General features: G+C 42.0%; 1 long non-coding RNA gene across 1 annotated transcript in view; it reads left to right on the top strand.

The window, feature by feature from the left end:
- LOC106739586 (uncharacterized) overlaps window positions 1-15222 on the top strand; it is a 33073-nt gene that overhangs the window by 3144 nt on the left and 14707 nt on the right. The window contains exon 2 of the long non-coding RNA XR_009455244.1: window positions 4818-4942. This is a non-coding gene — a long non-coding RNA (uncharacterized LOC106739586). The remainder of the gene's footprint in view (window positions 1-4817; window positions 4943-15222) is intronic.

Raw genomic sequence — 15222 nt, 5'->3', positions numbered from 1 at the left:
TCTAATCAAAGCCCTCCAGCCTCTCATGTATTCAGCATCCCACTCTTCAAAATGGTGGTGGGAAAGCTTTAAGTAAAGCTTTAGTTAACCCCCCCCCCCCCCACTGTTTTGAAACACAGGGCTGTTGAATACCCAAGATGCTGAGGATACTATTTAGCATGCTCCAGCACGTGATTAATTGAGTCTGCTCCAATGTGCTGTAGTTACAGAGCATTGGAGCAGTCGTCCTGCATGTCTACATGCCCAAGCTTGGCAACTTGGAATTACCATAAACTAAACTAACATCTGTAACATAGCTGAATGCTTTTCAGCTTTTGCCTTTCCTAGGCAAATATGCAGCTGCTTAAGAATTAGATTTTTGGGATGCATATTCATCATATAAAAGAAAAAACTGACCCCAAACTACTTGGACTAAAGCAAGCTAAAAGTTGTATTGCTTTCATAATACATTTATTTAGACAAAAAAGCAGGTTTGGTAGTATCTTCTAGGATTGTGCTAAATTTTCAGGACACCTCTAGCTCTTTTTTTTTTTTTGCTGCTAGAATTTCAATATCTGAACAAAATATTCCATTGGCAGGTGAGTAAACATCACGGTGATGAAAGAGCATAATCACCCAGACAGTTAACTTTAAGCAGTCTTTCTAATTATACTATATACAATATATGAGCATAATGTGGGATGTGTAGGGCCGCTTTAGCTCCCACTGAAGTCGACAAAGTGTTATGTGGACTTTGGGAGTAGATTCATACCCAGACATCACCCACACAAGTGATTCTACCTGAAACTGACCTTAGATATGGTGTAATTAAAATGGCTGCTAAAAATTAACTGTCTGGGTGATTTATACCTTTTATCCAGGGCTGGACACGGGCATGGGTGAACCGGGTGGCTGCCTGGGGCCCGGACAGAAAGGGGGCCTGAAAATAGTAATTTTTATTGTTATTATTATCATAATCTCTGACAAATGGAGGCAATACTAAAAGTTCACCCAGGGCAGCTAGGAGTCTAGGTACAGTGCTGCTTTTATCGCCACGCTATCTGACCACCTGATGCAAGTATGAGATTACAATCAGCAGGCCTCTGTGAAATAATAATACAAACAGTATATTAATCATTAAGAAATATATTTGAGTGGGAAAGATTCAAGTAATGTAATAAAGATATCCAGCAAATATGCAATGTCCGTGATTGCTCTCTTTAATTCCAAGATTGTTGGTATACATAATTCAATGTCATGGAGCCAGAAATTTTGGAATGAAATACCCTGTTCCGTTAGCAGGTTTTGGTTCTGCTTTAGAGGTGAATGGAGAGTTTCATGGATGTGAGTTGAGGAAGAAACTGTAAAAGTAACCATGTCTATTAATAAGGCTTCAACTGAACCTGCTGATGTTGTTGTTGATGATGATATTATTGGATGCGTACACATGTACTAACTTTCTGACAGTTAAGACAGCTTAACTTTGTTAAATCAAGTTAACTCAGAGCATACACATGTATGTGGAGCAGAGTCAACTTAAATGCAGCACAAGTTAATGCACCTCCAAGGTATATTATCTGGAGCCACTTTAGTTAAGGTGATTTAGCTCACAAGATGGCTGCCATCATGGCAAGGAGCTGTACGTGTGTATGCTCCAATGTGGCTTAAGTTTAACTTGCCTTGGTTAAGTCACCTTACTTTAAATTGACTTAGTATGTGTATACACCCATTGAGCCCATTGGTCAAAAGGGGGGCAAATATATAATCTACTTTATGGACCTGGAGCATCAACTGACAGAATACTGAAGTTAAAACTCTTCTACAAAATTCCTCTTTGTGTTTTTGTTTTTTGTTTGTTTTTTTTTGTTTGTTTTATTTGCCACAAGTAAGTTCTGAATAGAGCAATGCCAACTTTAAGTTTATTTCCTAAAAATATTTCAGAAGATCCCCTTGATAAACACTTGATGTGGTTTCTTTTGGTATGTGTACCTAAACACTTATTGTTTGGTTTTTTTATTTTGGTATATCTTGAAAACTGGTCTGCTCCTCAACAGTCTGCCTGTATCTCTGACTATAAGAATGATAGAGTTATTATTGGACTGTGGAATTATTATTACATTATGCCACACCTAGGGGCTCTTTAAAAGCAAAAAAACCCTTCACCAAGATAAAATATATATGTGCCCATTATATCGGCTTCAATTGTGTTGGCAAAAGTAACCGAAACATTAGAAGGTTTAAGTAAAGTTAATAAATAAATATATATAACTGAGGTCAATAAGTCTCTTAAACACTCTTGAAAATTGTGCTGTTTGTCCTTATTACTTTGTCAGTTAACATCAACACAAACTGCTACAGTCTAACACAGCCTAGATACAGTCACATTTAAACCTGTAAGTAAAAAAAAAATGCCTCAGACACAGCATAAGTTTGTTAAATGTTTTCTGACCATTTTTGTAAATGGAAAGATGTTTTTTTCAGAACTGAACCTCTTGTGAAGGAAGGTGGGAAGAGAGAGAGAGAGAAATCCACTTCTATCAAACACTACCAGATTTTCATCCAAAAACTGACAACTTTCTTTTGGCATGTGATCATTGATTTGGTTTTAGTTTTTTCGAGCAAGTGTTTTAGTATGTTGCCTCTTGAGAGAAACCCAACATTTTTTGAGGAAAAACTTCCAGAAAACTAGATAATTTGTATACCTTTTCTGTGGCAGAGAAAAGGAGAATAACCTTCTGGCAAGCTGCTATATATGTTGTCATGCCTCAGTGAAAGGGAATAGAGAATACCAGTGTCCATATATTCATTTCCAAACAAAGATGTTTAAATGCTATGTTGTGGGTTTTTGGGGGTTTCTTTTGTTTTTCTTTTAAGGAATTGGGCAACAACATTGCTCAAGAAGAGTATAGATTTAAAAGAAATCTTATATATGTTGGGGTCAGGTGACAATTCAATATTTTATATAGAAAACTGAAATCCAGTTATCTGGAAGGAGAAGGTTTTAAAAGTGGCTTTATGAAAAACATTTAAACCAAAGCCTTCAAGAGATCTCCAGTTTTGAAAACATCTGCAGCTTATGTAGCTGGTAATCCATTTGCTTCTCCCTATAACCTCTACCTCTCCATGTGGAATCCTGAATAATAATAGTTACACAATATTATCTCTTGTGTAAAACTTGGAGAACCAATACAGTATGTATACACAGAACAGCAACAGGATCCACTTCCTGAAGCGATGTGTAGGGTAGGCCCTTGTGCACTAGTGCCAGCAAAGTTAATTTGTAACCAAAGTCTTGCTGAAATAGAGTTATTGCTCACCTTTAACTTTAATTCTAGCAATCATATTTACCAAGGTTCTTGTTTGCAGTTTACACACAAGGATAATGTCCCATAAGTTCAACTGGCTGTAGAAAAGTTTTGAAAAAACACCACTGAATGTTGTCTTGGCTTAATTTTGCAATTATTTTTGTTTGGTTGTTTTTCAGCAAACTGAATGAGGCATCTGGAAAGCTTGGGTAATTTTTGGTTTGACCATATAAGTTTGGAAAGCTGAAAGGCTCATTACGTGCTTTTTGCTTATAATAGACAAGTCTACACTGATAACTTCAGTTCTTGCAGTGGTGTATTCAAGCCCCCCCTGATTTTTTTTTTTAAGCGTTTATTAGGAAATAGTCTTTTGAAATGGGCATTGAATTGAGAACTGGCTGCAGCTGGGAGATGTGAGGTCTGTAGTGAAATTGTGACCCATTCAAGTTTATGGCAGAACTCTTACCAACTCCAGTGAAACACTTTTTCAATCATGCCTTCTAGTCCCAGCTTGTGTTAAATAGAGAGCATGTTGCTTCCTTATTGCCAGTTTTATTAATCAGTAAAGAGAAAGATGATTTAACAGTGTAGTACACTTTGAAATAAAATGCTCTAGACTCCATTAAACACATAATATCTTCATTTATTGCCTGCCTGCCACCCCCTAATAAATAACCCATAAAGTATTTTAGTTTCTCTAAGCTGTGCTGTTATATCACACATACCTGAAAGAACCACAAACAGACATTGAGGGGCTAGGAGGGGAAATAGTATTTCTTAGTTTCTGAAAGGAATATAACCTTGGTGTTGGAAGTTCTAGAGCAGATACTAATTTCTTGTGGACAAGGCCATGCAAGTTTCTTTTTCTGACAACTTCTTTTGATGCATGTGAGAATAAATTTTGAATACTACTGCTAGAATAACTGCCTTAGGTGTTTTGAGAAATCAGTTTTGTTCCTTACTTACCTAGGTTTGTCATGACCAAAATGCAATGTAAAGCCTACCCAAGCACTTTGTCTTTAAATGTTTACAAATGTATCAGTTTGTCCCATGCCCTTAGTTTCTTGAAGATGCCCCTTCTCTCTGTTGATACATGTTGCTGGTATCCACTTGTCATCCTGGGCCCAGTAAATGCTTTTCCACTTGCATGCATGCTCAAAGTATGAATTAGCTGCCGATGCCAAGCTAATCAAAACAAAAATGATGAGTAGTGTAGATATTAAAAGTACTTCCTGCATTATTTTACACGGCTCTTTTCCTTTATGCGGGAGACACATAATCCTGTACCCTGATCCTGAAGAACTTCTGCATGTGCTAAACTTTATGCAAGTGGAAGGCAGGGCACAGTAGTGGCATCCTAACTGGTTCAGAGAAGCATAAACTTTCATAGGCAACAGCCTACTTTATCAGTTGCTATGCTATCCTAAATCATAGCATGTGACAAACTAGGCTGTCACCTACGGAAGTTTATGCTTCTCTTCTACAGTCATGCTTTCGTTCAGGTAACTTAATTCAGATGTTTTTTCAATACAGTTTTTGGACACATTTACACTCTAGTTGATTGTGAACAGATCAGTGAAACCATTCTACACTTGCTGTCTGACAGATCTGATCCTGGATAAACAATAACAATCAACTGTTACCTGATTGGAAAAGTGGTAAGCACTTCTTGCATGACCCTCCCCACCTCCACTTCTGACTCTGAAAACTCACTTTTTCTGACTGTTCTTAATCCTAAAGTCTGATTTAATAAATGCATGTTGAAAATGAAATTAAAAGGAGGCTACTGTGGTAACAGCAATTCACCTAGACAGTGCAAGAGTGTGTGTATTTCTACCCCCCCAATATTAGCTTACCTGTAATCTAGTCTTCCTATTTTAAAGTAAAAGCGTGTAGGAACTGCATTGCAGAAATTAATGAAAACATGATGATACGATTACTTTTCACCTTCAGGTCAGCAGTTCAAATGCAGCCCAGGTGCACAAAAACTACGCTAGGTCTTTGGGTGTGGACAAATGTATCCTTGGAGTGGCTTCCGAAGGGGAAAGAGTTTCAGCTCAGGACTGCACAGCATCTGATAATACATCACAGCTTATTGTGCTTCATCCATGGTCAAAACTAGAGCAAATTAGCTCACTTGTATCACTACTGAATCGTGCATGCACAACAGTTAAAGTTTAGTTAAATTTTTGGAGCTTTCTTTCTAAATCCTCCATGTCAATCAATCTAACCTTGTCCAGGATAGGCAGAGGCAGTACTATAGCAAGGGCATTGCCAGAAGTGCAGCGTCACTGAGTGCTCTTGTATGAGAGGGGCCAAATCACATGTGGCTCCAGGCACTCACTGTCACCTACACATACACAGAAAAGAGGCTCAATAAATAGCCAGTGGCATGCAGTGCATGCATGCATACACAGCTTAGAGAAAGATACTGATTCACAGCCAGCACTGCCTGACTCCTCCAGCACACAGAGCACACATTGTACTCAGCCATACAGCACGCATTTGGCACATGGCACATGCAGACATGCAGCATACAACACAAACTGCAATACATGCATAGATACCCACGCGGCAACATAGATACAAGCACAGAAGGCACACTCCAAACAAAGCCCATCACATAACACAGGGGTGGCCATCCTACTGTGTGTGCACCACTAGTAGGATGGGCAGCCTCTGTGTGCAGTACCTGGCAGACCAGGAAAGGAATTGACAGCATAGGGTAAACAGGGCAGGGGGCAGGAAATAGAGCAGAGGATTGGGTAGGGAGCCAAGGTAGGAAGCAGATCAGGCAAGGAGCTTAGAGCAGGGAGCAAAAAACAAAGCAGCCTGTTAGGCAGGGAAAAGGGGGTTGGAGTGGCACTTAAGAAAGATGTAGGGCTAATTTGTGGCATGGGTGGCAGAAATTCATGTATGATTTTACACAAGAAAATATACAGTATTTATATGGGGAAACATATTTTTAAAAATTGTCTCGGGCCAAATTAGTCAAATTAGTTTCAAATTCCATCCACTGAGCAGAGCTCAGTCATTCAGTTCCATGTGGTCTTACCACCAAAAAGTATGTTATCTCCCAGATTCTTCAGCCTGGGGCTGCAGATACTCCCAAATCTCTGTATGTAGCTGCACTCTCCAGCCCTATCTCAGGTAGCTGCACACCATGCATTCTGCTGTCCTCCCTCCATGGAAGGGGGGTGGGACTTCAGGAAGCAGTGGGCTTTGCAAGAGGTCCCACAGTCAATCGGGGCTAAAAGGAAGGACTCCATCAGCCCTAATCTATCAAACACAGGTGTTTGCCAGGTTCTGTTGCTACCACACTTCCCTGGCTAGAAGCCACATGTTCCACAACTTCTGGGTGAAAGGGCACTGCTTATGCTCCCTGTTGCACAGATGGGAGCTTGCCCAATGAAGCTGGAGCAAAGAAGGGAATTGGACCTTGGTAACTAGTGCAAGGCAAGTGCTCTAATCCATGAGCCAGTCTTCCACTTTGGTCAAGACATTTGTGTGTGCTGTCCCATGTGTGCATCAGTACACTCCAATGCATATACTAGTCCTAATTAATGTACGCATGGTCCAGCAAGCACACACTCCTCTTCAGCACCTTCAGACCTTCCAACAGCTACCCATGCATAGATATAAACATGAACGCTCACACAAGCAGAGGCATACTCGGCTGCCAACACCCATAAGCATCAGGGTTTTGATTTTATATACATTTGCATGTACTTAAGGTATCCTCATTTATATCATACATGCATCTTCTTTCAAATAAAAAATCCCAAAGCAAAGAATGATACACAATAATTTGTGTTATGTAGTAGCACATAGGGAAGCATTCTGCACATGACCTGTACCAGGTGCCAAAATACCTGGTTATGGCTCTGGGCAGAGGACAAGGAATATAAGCATGCAGGGCTCTGAACTGATGTCACATTCAATGCCATCCAATTTGCTGTACACGTCTTTGTTAGACTTAATATAATAGCAGTCTGTAACAGAGCTGGAGGCTCCTGTTACTTTAAAGGTGAAAAAGCAGCAGAGAGTCTCAGGAGGGGGAAAGCTGCCCATTAGGAGATACCTAGGGATTTAGCTAGTACAAGTACTTACTGCTGAACCAGCTGCACAACAGTAGTGCACTGGGCTGGTATCCTGCAAGAGAGACTAGTTATTGTTACAGCAGGGGTCAGCAGTAGTAAGTTGCCCTGGGGGTTGAGCTGGCAACCTAAATCAGGAAGCACCTGTGGGAACTCAGGAAGTCACATGACCGAACAGGAACATGGCTTCCAGCCATATAAACTCAGGGTCTGAGTGAGTGTATTTGGTTTGCCTCTGGGAGCTGATAAGGGAAGAGCTCCAGGGCAGGAGCACTGCAGAGGAGCTTCTGGCCAGTGTCTGGACTGTCCTGGGAGAAGAGCAAGTAGAAATGCTGCTCATTTGCAGGGGAGTAGGAAGGGTAGGGGGCAGCTGAGGGATACAGCCAAGGAGCTGAGGTTTGGGCTTTGACCCAGCTGGGGATTTGTGTAACAGCCAGAAAGCTTATTTTGGGTTAAAGTTCTATTCTGGTGGTTTGTGGAATGGACTAAGGGGTGGTTTGGAGGTCGCATTAGTGCCTGAGGGGCACACAACTACCTTGAGACCTGCCAGGGTACAGCTTGGAGCCAGTGGACCCAGAGCATGGAGAAGGGCAGAGCTTGGGGCCAGAGAAGGGCAAAGGTAGGGTTAGAGATCCCAGATAGTGCTAAAGCAGGCTCAGTGCCCAGAGCAGGTTGAAGATGGGGTCAAAGGCCCAGAACCAATGTAACTGAGCTAAGAGCTGGTGCCTAGAAGCCAGGTCCAGTACAGTGGGCCCAGGCTAGAGAAAAGGGGTAGAGGTTAAGAAAACCTAGGCCCTGAAATGGGAATGATAGTACAGTGACATCTGTGAGGCATGGCTGTAGTGGAGGTACAGAGAACATGATTAGCCCATAAGGTGACAGGTGCCTTGGGAGCACATGCAGGCCAGGAGGGCCCACTTAATCGGACAGACTTGCGTGACCAGTGGATTCAATGAGGGAGAGGGGATCCACTGATGGGAATTGACTAGGGCTTCTTTAATCTCTTAAGAGCAAGGCATGGCAGGTGAGGATTCAAGGGAGGGTATCTTGGAGACTGAGCCAGACAGGAGCCATTCCCCCACCAGGAGACATCACATCCATCCCTGGGGGCCTGGTCCTACTTAGTCACACAGGAAAAAATGTCCATCACATTCCTTTCCTCACAACTTAATGGAAAGAACAGATACAGATACAGTTCTGCTTCTCTAATCTTAATGGAGGAGAACTTTTTTGCAAAAGACAAGCACAAAAAAGTTTACTTTCTTTTAGTAATGATCAGATATACCAAATTGCATTTGCCCATTCTTCTTTAAGCAATAAAATTTCAGTGGACTTCAGTGGAGTGGGGCTAAAAAAAATCTTACCTTTTTGCTAGCTCAAGAGGTTAACCTGCATCTAAAATCAGAATGATCTGAATGGGTGATATCTCCATAATCTGGCAGCACTCTTATCTATTGAGAATGGAATCTGTCCATCTGGAGTACAATCTTTCAATCTGTTAACTGAGTCAAGGGAGCATTTTCTTGTTTGCATCTGATGCTTCATTATTGTAGGATACCCTGGAACTATATTGATTATGTTCCTAACATCATCAAGTGGGAAAGGGTGATTGTTGTTGGGTTTTTTTTGCCGGGGGAGGGGTTGTTCTTTGTTTTTGTTTTTGTTTTTTTTGTAGTTCAGTTCTTTTCTAAATGTCTCGGCCTGAAATTTCAGTGCTCTGTTATCCAAAATCTTTAGACGCTCAAGTCCTGTTAAAAGTATCCAAAACCCTTAGACATGATTGAAAACCCCCATGCCTACCTCCAGCAAAATAGCTGTTTACAATATGCCCCTCTCGACAAAGGACAACTAATATAAACATTCTGCTATTGCTAGCCTGCACCCATTAAACCAAAATTAAACAAATGCCTTCATACAGTGGGAGGGAGTTAGGATTGTCCAGCTAGCTATGGTTTTACCCAGACTGACACTTACTGTTTCTTGGGCTTCATCAACACTTAGGTGGTGCTAGGATCATGGTGGTGCTTTGAGACAGATCAGCCAAGTACAGCTTTATCTTTTGATTTAAATTATGCCACAAAACTCTTTCTGGACTAGATTAAGCCCTTCTGAATAATGGATGGATTTGTGGTCATCCATTGCTTTGTTCCGATTTGATTTAACTCAATAGCATTAACTAGATCCTGGCTGTCAACAGGGATGGGGAGCAAAAAATAGCTTTTGCTGTAGCTGCAAGATTGTAATTGTAGTAGCAGTGGCAACTGGTAGTTGCTGCGGCTCCTGTGTGTGGCAGCTGTCTTGGACACCCTGCTGTGTTGTTACACGGCTGATTTAACTATTGTCAAGGCTGAAAGCTTTTCTCTAGTCCCCTATGTATCTTTTTGTTTTAATGTAAAGTACCATAATGTATATAGGTAAAAGTAGGCTAAGTGTGTATCTTACTGTAAGCATGACTTGCACATAAGCTAAATTTTACAGGGTACTACTAATTAGTTAGGCCTTAGAAACATTTAAAGAAGAACTTTTTGAGAATGAGTGAAACTGCATCCATAATAGAGGTGATGAGCAACTTATCTTTTATGGGTCTTGCACACATAGTATATTTGTTTCAGTCTTCCCCATTGCTAGCAACCCCAGATGTTTAAGATCTGAAACCAGGAATTCACACATGCTGATGGCTGGATGTACTGGTTTCTGTCTGCTTAAGAATAGGGAACATCTGTTGCACTGAATTAGGTCACTGGTACAACAGCCTGTCCTTGTTTTTACTGTTCCATGTTGAAAGAAATGCTCAGGAACTGAAAATGTTAGATCATGCTATATGACTGCTTACTAGTGGATCTTGAAAAAATGGGTTTGTATCTGCCTATATAGTTCAGAAGATGTAATTTATTTGCAGCCTTAGAATGTGAAAAATTAGCCAGGACATCTATACTTGACATGGTGGGCAGTTTAGTTCCCTCCACATTGTGATATTTACTACTCCAGGGCAATTTAGATGTTTGCCTACCTCTTAGTGACCTGGGGTGCACTAACTAGTGCATGTATAAAATGGTGTACTGGCCAGCTGGCTCTTACTCCAGTAGGGATCATTGCTTTCTGGAGGGCATGGACTTACTTTGCATGCTGAGCTCCTCTGCTTCTTTATCCTGATGCGCATTATGGTTACATAACAGAAGTCAGCCAAAAGCAGTGTTTATCACTGACACACCTGAACGATAATCCCTCATGACCTGAATTGCTGAGAAACAGAGGCATTAAGGAGGCATGTTGCATGTAAAGTAACTATATCTGGATAAAAAAAGAGGGAGCCTCCCCCTTTGTGCACTGCAGGAATTTTTAAATGTAAGATGCCAGATGATGCAATTCAGTGCATTTAATCACTTTATAACCTTGGTATTGCTCTGCAAACACTGATGATAGCTTGATGCCTGGTAAACAGGTGTAGTTAGCTGTACTACTCCCCTGACTGGTGAGCTGGAGCTGTGATAAGATGCCATGACAGAACCCTCCTATGTGATTTTTCTTGTAAGCACCACCCTGTGTCTTTTCTGTATCAGCCTGCTAGCCTGGCACACCCTTATTTGACTGGAAATAGCACTTATGCTGCTTCTGAGACTTTTTTTTTTTTTTATTACCATGTGAAATATTCAGATGGCATTTGTACCAAAAGTTAAGATTTTGACCCTATTTCCTAGAAAATATCTCTGATTCATGCACTTTGCAGTGGATACTTTCTGGGATCACCTTCACTCAACTGGGGGTGGTACCAATGCTTAAAGTATGACAGTCAAGAAAAGAGGGGATGCTTTCTCCAACTATATCTGGTACCTGTGCTACTGTTCTTCCAGGGGTAGTGCTTCCCAGTGCTCTATAATATGAACAAATGGTGGGACCAGATCCCATATACCCACTGTCTGATAAATGTGGGGAGGATATAGGGGTCTGGGACAGACGTTCCATAAACCAGTTTGACCTCAATCAGTTAAGTCTGATACTACATAAACCAGTTTCAAAATGGTGATACTGGTTCAAGATAAACCTGGTTGAATGTGCACTGAACACCTGTTCTGTTACAGGTTTAAACCAGTTTCTGTTCACTTAAACCAATTTATGTGCAACTTCTGTCCCTAGCCTGGGTATTGGTGAGGAGTACCAGCAGGAACAAGTAAATGGAAGGAAGTGCCTGGGGTGTTCTGGGACTACCTTATGGTGAAGACAGTGAGTGTAGCTGACAGTGCTTTGGGTATGGGAGGTGTCTGAGTTGAGGAGGGCAATTGCTACTGTAACAGGAGGGTGGTCAGGGTCGCCGTGCTCTCCCCTGCCGCCTCTTTTACCATGCCAAGTTGCCAACAATCACCCTCAAATCCTCCCCTGCCACGACTTTGACGTCATATGTATTTTATAGGGAGGCTGCCTTTCGTCCTCTTGTCCACAGTTCTCCTGTTATCACTAGTTCCTCTCCTGTATTGGGTGTTCTGTACACCCCAACCTTATGGGCTGTGCGTGGCTCCAACCACCCCTGTACTACGCCCCAAGCCTCGCAGATGTAACTGACGTTGTTCGGTCTCTCTCAGCGCCCTCTCTGACACTCAGGCTCTCTGCGGCCCTGCCTCTCTCTCTGGGGCTTCTTGCTGCCCCCTCTCTCTCTCTGGGGCTTCTCAAGTGCCTCCTTTCTGGGGCTGGGGTCAGTGTACCCTGAATGCTGCGCCCTCACTGGCGCTGGGGTCCCCACACTGCTGTGAGTCCCCTATGAGGCCTCCTCCATCCCCTCTTAGCCTCACCCAGACCACCGGTAACAAACAGCAAACGAAACACAAGCCCCTGAGCTACAACGCAAACTCCAGCCATCTGGCTATAACATTAATCCAGCTACCCCTCAGGTGCTCCATCCTTTACCAGTCTCACTGCTAATACATTCAGACCTCTGCTCATGCAGGCAGGACTCCTTCCTCCTTGTCTGCCAGCAGGGAACTGCTTCCTGACCTCCTGCCTGTGATTTATATAGGAGCCAGGCCCTGCCCCTTCTTGTCAGCTGGCTAGACAGGTGTGGGTCATTAGTTCCCTCTAGTTGCTTCAGCAACCGGCACCTGAGGAGTTATCCCGGCTCTCCAAGTAGCAGGCACCTTAGTGCCCTGCTACAGCTACTACCCCCTCCCTGTCTGAAGCTTCCCACTCTGAGAGCTAGTAGAAGGACCTGTCAGTAGGGAGGTAGAAAAATCCCTCAGGGCACTGGCAGAAGTGACATTTGTTGTGCAATCAGCCCCTTGAAAGGGCTCTACAGATGTGCCATAACAGAAGTGCATAGCTGCATACCACTTTAAAAGTGGCGAATATGCGACAAATTAACCCTAGTCTTTTAAGGGATCAGATGAAGGTGCTCCAAAGCAGAGTGCCTTGGGTAACTCCTGCCAATCCCTGCATGTGATCAGAGCTAGGGTGATGCAGCCTAGTCCTGCCTTTGGTGCTGCCTACGGGAAAGGAGGGGGAGTGAGCTGCAGGCTGGGGTTTGCCTGGACTGAGCTGGAGGTGGGGGAGTGGATTGGAGCTCTTGTGCTTTGCAGCCCCCCTCCTTCAGTTCAGGCTGGGCAACCCCCAAGCTTCCCCTCCCTTCCTGCACTGTGAGGAGGGGGAAGGAGGGCTGCATTAGTCCAACAAGAGGTGAATGTCTGTTGAGTTGTGTGGGGTTGTTCTAACTCATGGCACTTTATGCAAAGTGTCATAATTTAAAGCTGGGACCTGCATGTCTGTCAGCACCCTCGGCTGCCTATGTAACGTAAGCCACAGGGGCAACTGGCATTTGTTACGGGGTACTGCAGCAGCTAACCTGCCTGATCTGAGGGGATTGTATTCATACCATGAGAAGGGGCAAGAAAAAGAATGCTGCTTATACATTAACTAAAATTCAGCAGAATGTTGTATAATGGACATAGGGCTGTGGAAAAGGTCAGCAACCAAACCCTACACAATGTGACACTTGCCTGGCTTCTTATCTGGTTGCAAACTCGCAATTTCAGTCTAGGTTTGCTGCAAGTTTCAGTAAGATCTCCAAAAGTTTCAAGTAACATTAACTTAGTACAAAGCAGCTTGAATTTCATGTTGAACTGAAGCTCACTTTAAGTTTGCTCAGAATCAAACTTGAGATGTGAACCTCTGCAGCACATAACACCATGTGCAAGCCCTAGACAAAAACCAGGAAACCCAAATCACCAGGCTCAGAGCTTTAGTAATAAACTTTTAGAACAGTATACAAGGCTTTGAGTTCTACTTCAGTCAGCTTGATTATAGAAGTACTTCTACAATGATCAGCTAATATTGAATGCCTATGTGGTGGGAGACCTTCAGACAGTTTAGAGGACTAATTTGGATGAATAATGCACGCACAGAGGACCTTCTAAACCCTCTGGTTTGCAATATTGGAAGTACAAGTACAGTGTTCTTTTGTGAGATTTCTTGCGTGAACTATGTGCAGTGGGGTTAATAGTTCAATGAGAACTGTCATTCTTGTAGCTTGATGGTTCTAGACTTCTGATGCCAATTGTAATTGAGAAGATGGAGACTTCTGAGAATGCATTGGGAATTAATCCAATTTCTACAGCAGACAGGTTCAGCCACACGTAATTGAAAGGATGAGCTTATCTATAGTTGTTATAGGCTCTGTGTCATCAAACCCCATCTCTACCTAGAGATCAACAAACCCCATATCTACCTAGAATGTTTCCTGTAATGTAATCTGCATGAGCAAAATTTCAGGGCTTCAAGCCATGAAACTCATGTGGTGACACAAATGCATACTTTTTTGCCACATTCAAATCAGAAAGCCTTAAACTTTTTTCCCTTTATGCTTTTCCAAAAAACATTTTTAATTATTAAACAAAGTCCATTCTTAGTACAGCTCTACACCTTGAAAGGATGAATAAAATGCTTCAGTGACCTTTACTCTAAAAAGCCCTCACAAAACTCAAAGATTGTGGCGAATCATCTTCACAAGCAAACAGTCAATGAAACAAATCAGTGTCACTGAATATGTCCTTCTCACTACAATGGAAAATGTATCTTGTTGTCAAATAGATGTTTCAAGATCCCAAGAATGTATTACAGTAGTCTGACTTAAGAAATCAACATTCCTAAAACAGCAAAATATTCACTGTTAGGGCCTTTTAATTCATCTTCTATGGTTTCTTAAATCAGTAGCAAAGGGGAAATCTCACTAGGGTTAGAAGTGGAGCTCAACAACAAGTACAACCATTTGCACAAACGCAATGAATTATTAAATAGCTCTCTGTTCTCTGTCTTTTCCCTTGGTGACTATGGATATTGTGTTGCCTGAGAGCAGACTTGAGCCAGATTTTGGCATGCCGAGAAACTTGTACAGCCTGTGGGTGAGAGTGCTCTGGGTTTGTTGATTTGAATGCACTGTTTTCCCCAGGATGTCCTAATAGATCTCCTAGCTTCTCCCAGTTGCTAATATTGCTGGCCCCAATTTCCTAGCTAGGGCTGGATAAAACTTTTTCAGAAAATAGTAAAGTCACTGAAAATGCATTGTAGGATGACCAACATTATTACTTGAGTCTAGTTTTGAAAAAGTTAAAACCTTTTTTGAAAATTCAAAATATTTCCTCTGGAAATAAATAACCTTATTGTTTAAAAATTGACCTACTATTTTTTTAAAAAAAGGTAAAATAAAAGTTTAAATATCCAAATACTAAACAAGACATACAAAAAAAATAGAATTCTTGGTTCCAAAATGATACCTTTTTATTAGACCAACTGGAAAATGGCAAGAAAATTGTCCTTTTCTGCAAGCTTTCAGAATCAAAGTCCCTTCATCAGGCTCTGGG

The sequence above is a fragment of the Alligator mississippiensis genome, chromosome 10, assembly GCF_030867095.1.
Source record: "Alligator mississippiensis isolate rAllMis1 chromosome 10, rAllMis1, whole genome shotgun sequence".
NCBI classification, from domain to species: domain Eukaryota; kingdom Metazoa; phylum Chordata; order Crocodylia; family Alligatoridae; genus Alligator; species Alligator mississippiensis.
This window is presented reverse-complemented; position numbering and strand designations above follow the sequence as displayed.